Genomic DNA, 8,258 nt, shown 5'->3' with positions numbered 1-8,258 from the left:
ATTAATAGGGTTGAGCGACTTTTACTTTTTGGGGGTCGAGTCGGGTTTTGCGAAACCCGACTTTGTCAAAAGTCGAGTCGAGTGAAGTCGGCCGATTATCGCGAAAAGTCGGGGATCGACCGAAACATGAAACCCAATGCAAGTCAATGGGGAAGCATAGTCGGCAGTGAGTGGAGGCCAGGAAAACACCTACAGTGCCCATTTTAATGGCAAAAACATCCATTCTTGTTACTGAAGCTTGTCAATATTAATTTACTTTATAATAATAGTTAGGCATTGGAAATTGGGGGTCATTTGGCTAAAGTGGGGGGTAGGGCTGGTTAAAGTTTTTAGTGGGCCCAGGAAACGTGGACTACGTCACGGCGGTGGAGCAGGGAGAGGTAAGTATTTCAACGTTGCAAGTGCTGTGATCCTGAGCAAGCAGGGGGGGCCCACTCGTTCGCATTGGCACTGGCACAGGGCCCCTCACAGTACGGCGGTGTGTTTGCACGGCGTGGGCGCCTCCCAACGGCAGCGACTTTTGCGTACTATGAGGGGCCCTGTGCCAGTGACGTCGCCAATGAGTATGCCCCCCCACCTGATGAAGGAACCTGCACTTTCACCTGCACCTTCCTCTTTGTCCCCGTGTAAGGTGGTATAGTATGCGGGAAGAGGAACCTGACTTTCAGCAGGGTCAGATTCTGGCTGTGTAGAGTGCAAGGGGAATGTAGTGGTCTGGGTCAATGTACCAGCGGACTCATCTAGCAGTGGCTGGGCAATGGGCACGATGAGGAGGAAACACAGATCTAGGCCCAAATAATAAAGTGGTCTAAATGCAGTTCAAAATTGGTAACGGGACTAACCAGGCGACATTGCTTTGTTCAGTGGAGGACAACTGTAATGAGAGGCTGACACAGTGAGTAAGGCCAAATAAGTAACTAAATAGGCTAAATGCAGTTCTAAATTGGTAACAGTAGGAAACAGGCGGCACTGCTTTGTTCAGTGGAGGAGAACACCAAGCAGCGGCAGACACCGTTACTAGGCCCCAACCAAACTAGTAGGCCAACTGCAGTGTTACATTAACAACTACCTAATGAGAGCCTGAAGATTGAAGCTCAAGAAAAACAAACAGGAGGAAACCCAGGAGCGGCAGACACCGTTAGAAGGCCCCAACCAAACTAGTAGGCCTGATTCAGTGTTATCTAAACAACTACTTAATGAGAGCCTGAAGGTTGAAGCTCAGACAAGGAAACCTGGAGGAGAACACCAAGGAGCGGCAGACACTGTTACTAGGCCCCAACCAAAGTAGTAGGGCAACTGCAGTGTTACATTAAAAACTACTTAATGAGAGCCTGAAGGTTGAAGCTCAGACAAGGAAATCTGGAGGAGAACACCAAGGAGGAGGAGAACACCAAGGAGCAGCAGACACCGTTACTAGGCCCCAACCAAAGTAGTAGGGCAACTGCAGTGTTACATTAAAAACTACTTAATGAGAGCCTGAAGGTTGAAGCTCAGACAAGGAAACATGGAGGAGAACACCAAGGAGGAGGAGAACACCAAGGAGCGGCAGACACCGTTACTAGGCCCCAACCAAAGTAGTAGGGCAACTGCTGTCTTATATAAACAACTACTTAATGAGAGCCTGATGGTTGAAGCTCAGACAAGGAAACCTGGAGGAGAACACCAAGGAGCGGCAGACACCGTTACTAGGCCCCAACCAAAGTAGTAGGGCAACTGCTGTCTTATAAAAACAACTACTTAATGAGAGCCTGAAGGTTGAAGCTCAGACAAGTAAACCTGGAGGAGAACACCAAGGAGGAGGAGAACACCAAGGAGGAGGAGAACACCAAGGAGCGGCAGACACCGTTACTAGGCCCCAACCAAAGTAGTAGGGCAACTGCTGTCTTATATAAACAACTACTTAATGAGAGCCTGAAGGTTGAAGCTCAGACAAGGAAACCTGGAGGAGAACACCAAAGAGCGGCAGACACCGTTACTAGGCCCCAACAAAAGTAGTAGGGCAACAGCAGTGTTACATTAAAAACTACTTACTGAGAGCCTGAAGGTTGAAGCTCAGACAAGGAAACCTGGAGGAGAACACCAAGGAGCGGCAGACACCGTTACTAGGCCCCAACCAAAGTAGTAGGGCAACTGCAGTGTTACATTAAAAACTACTTAACGAGAGCCTGAAGGTTGAAGCTCAGACAAGGAAACCTGGAGGAGAACACCAAGGAGCGGCAAACACCATTACTAGGCCCCAACAAAAGTAGTAGGGCAACTGCAGTGTTACATTAAAAACGACTTAATGAGAGCCTGAAGGTTGAAGCTCAGCTTTTTCAGTGGAGGACCGCGTGATTGAGTGGCGCAGACAGACAAAGGTAGTATGTGGTAACTCAAAAAGTTGGCTCTATGCAGTTTTAAATTGGTTACAGGGGTACACAGGCAACATTGGTGTGGTCAGCGGAGGACAATTGGAAGGAGGGACCGCAGACAGACTTCCTAGGCCTAAAATAATAAAATAGGCTCTATGTAGCTTCCATTATGTGGCAGGGGTACACAGGCAGCATTGGTGTGGTCAGCGGAGGACAATTGGAAGGAGGGACCGCAGACAGACGTCCTAGGCCTAAAATAATAAAATAGGCTCTATGCAGCTTCCATTATCTGGCAGGGGTACACAGGCAGCATTGGTGTGTTCAGCGGAGGACAATTGGAAGGAGGGACCGCAGACAGACTTCCTAGGCCTAAAATAATAAAATAGGCTCTATGCAGCTTCCATTATGTGGCAGGGGTACACAGGCAGCATTGGTGTGGTCAGCGGAGGACAATTGGAAGGAGGGACCGCAGACAGACTTCCTAGGCCTAAAATAATAAAATAGGCTCTATGCAGCTTAAATTTGGCTACAGGGGTACACAGGCAGTATTGGTGTGGTCAGCGGAGGACAATTGGAAGGAGGGATCGCAGACAGACTTCCTAGGCCTAAAATAATAAAATAGGCTCTATGCAGCTTCCATTATGTGGCAGGGGTACACAGGCAGCATTGGTGTGGTCAGCGGAGGACAATTGGAAGGAGGGACCGCAGACAGACTTCTGTTGTGAATTCCGCTCTTGGGCTCCCTCCGGTGGTTGTAAGTAGCACTTTTGTGAATTCTGCTCTTGGGCTCCCTCCTGTGGTTTTGAGTGGTATAGCTGCTTCTTGGATTTAGCATCAGCAGCTGCGTCCACTGATCTTCTTTCTGCTCGGCTATATTAGTCTGGCTTTATCCCTCCTCAATGCCAGTTGCCAATTGTTCCTGCTTGGAGGCACGGCTCTTGGATTTCCCTGACACTCTGACCCGTTCTGCAAAGATAAGTCCTTGCTTGTCCTTTTGCAGTCCACTTGTTGTGGACTTATTGTTCAGCACATTCTATGTTTGCTCATTTGTCCAGCTTATCAGTATGGATCTATTTAGCTAAGCTGGAAGCTCTGGGCTGCAGATTTTGCCCTCCACACCTTTAGTCAGGTGTGGAGATTTTTGCATATCTCTGCGGTGGACTTTTTCTAGTTTTTATTACTGACCGCACAGTGTTTCTTTCCTTACTGTCTATCTAGCTAGAATTGGCCTCCTTTGCTAAAATCTTGTTTCATACTACGTATGTCATTTCCTTCTCCTCTCACAGCCAATATTTGTGGGGGGCTGTCCTATCCTTTGGGGATTTTCTCTGAGGCAAGATAGCTTTCCGTTTTCTACCTTTAGGGGTAGCTAGTTCTCCGGCTGTGACGAGATGTCCAGGGAGTGACAGGAACATTCCACGGCTACTGCTAGTGTTGTGTTAAGATCAGGAACTGCGGTCTGTATAGTTACCACCTGCCCAGAGCTAGTCACATGTCGCTCCTAAATTACCAGTCCATAACAGTGCAACTGGCCAAAAATGAGTTGAATGCATCTCAAAAGAAGGAAAAGAAAAAGAGTTCTGAGCCATTTTTTTTTTCTTTAGTCTGTTTTGTCTTTTTCCTTCCTCTTAATCTCTGGGTGGATTTGGGCGCGGACATGGATGTTCAGGGTTTGTTTTCTCGTGTGGATCAGCTTGCTGCAAGAGTTCAGAGTATCCAAGATTATGTTGTTCAGACTCCAGCCTTAGAGCCTAGAATTCCTACTCCAGATTTGTTTTACGGGGATAGATCTAAGTTTTTGAACTTTAAAAATAACTGCAAATTGTTTTTTGCTCTGAAACCCCGTTCCTCTAGTGACCCCACTCAGCAAGTTAAAATAGTTATTTCTCTGCTGCGTGGTGACCCTCAGGACTGGGCATTCTCCCTTGAGTCAGGGGTTCCGGCATTGCTTAATGTAGATGCATTTTTTCAATCGCTCGGACTATTGTATGACGAACCTAACTCTGTAGAGCATGCTGAGAAAACACTTTTGGCCCTGTGTCAGGGTCAGGAAGTGGCAAAATTGTACTGCCAGAAATTTAGAAAATGGTCTGTGCTCACTAAATGGAATGAGGATGCTCTGGCAGCAATTTTCAGAAAGGGTCTTTCAGAAGCCCTTAAAGATGTTATGGTGGGGTTCCCCACGCCTGTTGGTTTGAGTGAATCTATGTCCCTAGCCATTCAGATTGATCGGCGCCTGCGCGAGCGCAAAGTGGTGCACCATATGGCAGCGTCCTCTGAACAGAGTCCTGAGCCTATGCAATGTGATAGGATTCTGACTAGAGCGGAACAGAGGGGATACAGACGTCAGAATGGGCTGTGTTTTTACTGTGGTGATTCTGCTCATACTATTTCTGATTGCCCTAAGCGTATTAAGAGGGTCGCTAGATCTGTTACCATTAGTACTGTACAGCCTAAGTTTCTCCTGTCTGTGACCCTGATTTGCTCATTGTCATCTTTCTCTGTCATGGCATTTGTGGATTCAGGCGCTGCCCTGAACTTGATGGACTTAGACTTCGCCAGGCGCTGTAGTTTTTCTTTGCAGCCTTTGCAGAGCCCTATTCCTTTGAGGGGTATTGATGCTACACCGTTGGCCAAGAATAAACCTCAGTATTGGACTCAGCTGACTATGTGCATGGCTCCAGCACATCAGGAAGATTGTCGTTTTCTGGTGTTGCATAATTTACATGATGTTGTTGTACTGGGTTTTCCATGGTTACAAGTACACAATCCAGTGTTGGATTGGAAATCGATGTCTGTGACTAGTTGGGGTTGTCAAGGGGTACAAAGTGACGTTCCTTTAATGTCAATTTCCTGTTCCCCCTCTTCTGATGTTCCTGAATTTTTGTCAGGTTTCCAGGATGTATTCGATGAGCCCTAGTCCAGTTCCCTTCCTCCTCATAGGGACTGTGATTGTGCTATCGACTTGGTTCCTGGCTGTAAGTTCCCTAAGGGCCGACTCTTCAATCTGTCTGTGCCAGAGCATGCCGCTATGCGGAGCTATGTTAAAGAGTCTTTAGAGAAGGGGCATATTAGGCCGTCTTCGTCACCATTGGGAGCAGGATTCTTTTTTGTTGCCAAGAAGGATGGCTCCTTGAGACTCTGTATTGATTATTGCCTTCTTAATAAGATCACGGTCAAATTCCAATACCCTTTACCTTTGCTCTCTGATTTGTTTGCTCGGATTAAGGGGGCTAGTTGGTTTACCAAGATTGACCTTCGAGGGGCGTATAATCTTGTTCGTATTAAACAGGGTGACGAATGGAAAACTGCATTTAATACGCCCGAAGGCCACTTTGAATACCTGGTGATGCCTTTCGGGCTTTCTAATGCTCCTTCTGTATTTCAGTCCTTCATGCATGATATTTTTCGCAATTATCTTGATAAATTCTTGATTGTGTATTTGGATGATATTTTGATTTTTTCCAATGATTGGGAGTCTCACGTGAAGCAGGTCAGGATGGTATTCCAGATCCTTCGTGATAATGCTCTATTTGTGAAGGGGTCTAAGTGCCTATTTGGGGTCCAGAAGGTCTCTTTTTTGGGGTTTATTTTTTCTCCTTCGTCTATAGAAATGGATCCTGTTAAGGTCCAAGCCATTCATGACTGGGTTCAACCCACATCTGTGAAGAGCCTTCAGAAATTTTTATCGCCGTTTCATTGCCAACTTCTCTAGTGTGGTTAAGCCCCTGACCGATTTGACGAAGAAGGGCGCTGATGTGGCAAATTCGTCCTCTGAGGCTCTGGAGGCCATTCAGGAGCTTAAGCGCCGATTTACTTCTGCCCCGGTCTTGCGTCAGCCTGATGTGTCTCTTCCTTTTCAGGTTGAGGTTGACGCTTCTGAGATTGGGGCAGGGGCTGTTTTGTCACAGAGGAACTCTGATGGTTCCTTGATCAAACCATGTGCCTTCTTTTCCCGAAAGTTTTCGCCTGCGGAACGCAATTATGATGTCGGCAATCGGGAGTTGTTGGCGATGAAGTGGGCATTTGAGGAGTGGCGACATTGGCTTGAGGGAGCCAAGCATCGCGTTGTGGTCTTGACCGATCATAAGAATCTGATTTACCTCGAGTCGGCCAAGCGGCTGAACCCTAGACAGGCTCGATGGTCCCTGATTTTCTCCCGTTTTGATTTTGTGGTCTCATATCTTCCGGGATCTAAGAATGTTAAGGCAGATGCCCTCTCTAGGAGTTTTTTGCCTGATTCTCCTGGAGTTTTTGAGCCGGTTGGCATTCTTAGGGAAGGGGTGATTCTTTCTGCTATCTCCCCTGATTTACGGCGGGTGCTTCAGGAATTTCAGGCTGATAAACCTGACCGCTGTCCTGTGGGGAAGCTGTTTGTTCCTGATAGATGGACAAGTAAGGTAATTTCTGAGGTCCATTGTTCTGTGTTGGCCGGTCATCCTGGGATTTTTGGTACCAGGGATTTGGTTGCTAGGTCCTTTTGGTGGCCTTCCTTGTCGCGGGATGTGCGTTCTTTTGTGCAGTCCTGTGGGACCTGTGCCCGGGCTAAGCCTTGCTGTTCCCGCGCTAGTGGGTTGCTTTTGCCTTTGCCTGTCCCTGAGAGGCCCTGGACGCATATTTCCATGGATTTTATTTTGGATCTTCTTGTGTCTCAGAGGATGTCTGTTATCTGGGTGGTTTGTGACCGGTTCTCTAAGATGGTCCATTTGGTACCTTTGCCTAAATTGCCTTCCTCCTCTGATTTGGTTCCATTGTTTTTTCAGCATGTGGTTCGTTTGCATGGCATTCCGGAGAATATTGTGTCTGACAGAGGTTCCCAGTTTGTTTCCAGGTTTTGGCGGTCCTTTTGTGCCAGGATGGGCATTAATTTGTCTTTTTCTTCGGCGTTCCATCCTCAGACAAATGGCCAAACTGAGAGAACTAATCAAACCTTGGAAACCTATTTGAGATGCTTTGTGTCTGCTGATCAGGATGATTGGGTGGCTTTCTTGCCGTTGGCCGAGTTTGCCCTTAATAATCGGGCCAGTTCGGCTACTTTGGTTTCACCTTTTTTTTGTAATTTTGGTTTCCATCCTCGTTTTTCTTCAGGGTAGGTTGAGCCTTCTGATTGTCCTGGTGTTGATTCCATGATGGACAGGTTACAGCAGATTTGGACTCATGTGGTAGACAATTTGACGTTGTCTCAGGAAAAGGCTCAGCGTTTTGCTAACCGCCGTCGGTGTGTTGGTCCTCGGCTTCGTGTGGGGGATTTAGTCTGGTTATCTTCTCGTCATGTTCCTATGAAGGTTTCTTCCCCTAAGTTCAAGCCTCGGTTTATTGGTCCTTATAAGATTTCTGAGATTATCAATCCAGTGTCTTTTCGTTTGGCCCTTCCAGCCTCTTTTGCCATCCACAATGTTTTCCATAGATCGTTGTTGCGGAGATATGTGGTACCTGTGGTTCCCTCTGTTGATCCTCCTGCCCCGGTGTTGGTTGAGGGGGAGGCGGAGGCTTCAGTATCTTGTCAAGTGGAAGGGTTATGGCCAGGAGGATAATTCTTGGGTGGTTGCCTCTGATGTCCATGCCGCCGATTTGGTTCGTGCTTTTCACTTGGCTCGTCCTGATCGGCCTGGGGGCTCTGGTGAGGGTTCGGTGACCCCTCCTCAAGGGGGGGTACTGTTGTAAATTCCGCTCTTGGGCTCCCTCCGGTGGTTGTAAGTAGCACTTTTGTGAATTCTGCTCTTGGGCTCCCTCCTGTGGTTTTGAGTGGTATAGCTGCTTCTTGGATTTAGCATCAGCAGCTGCGTCCACTGATCTTCTTTCTGCTCGGCTATATTAGTCTGGCTTTATCCCTCCTCAATGCCAGTTGCCAATTGTTCCTGCTTGGAGGCACGGCTCTTGGATTTCCCTGACACTCTGACCCGTTCT

Source organism: Ranitomeya variabilis, chromosome 2 (genome assembly GCF_051348905.1).
Source record: "Ranitomeya variabilis isolate aRanVar5 chromosome 2, aRanVar5.hap1, whole genome shotgun sequence".
Lineage (NCBI taxonomy): Eukaryota > Metazoa > Chordata > Amphibia > Anura > Dendrobatidae > Ranitomeya > Ranitomeya variabilis.
This window is presented reverse-complemented; position numbering follows the sequence as displayed.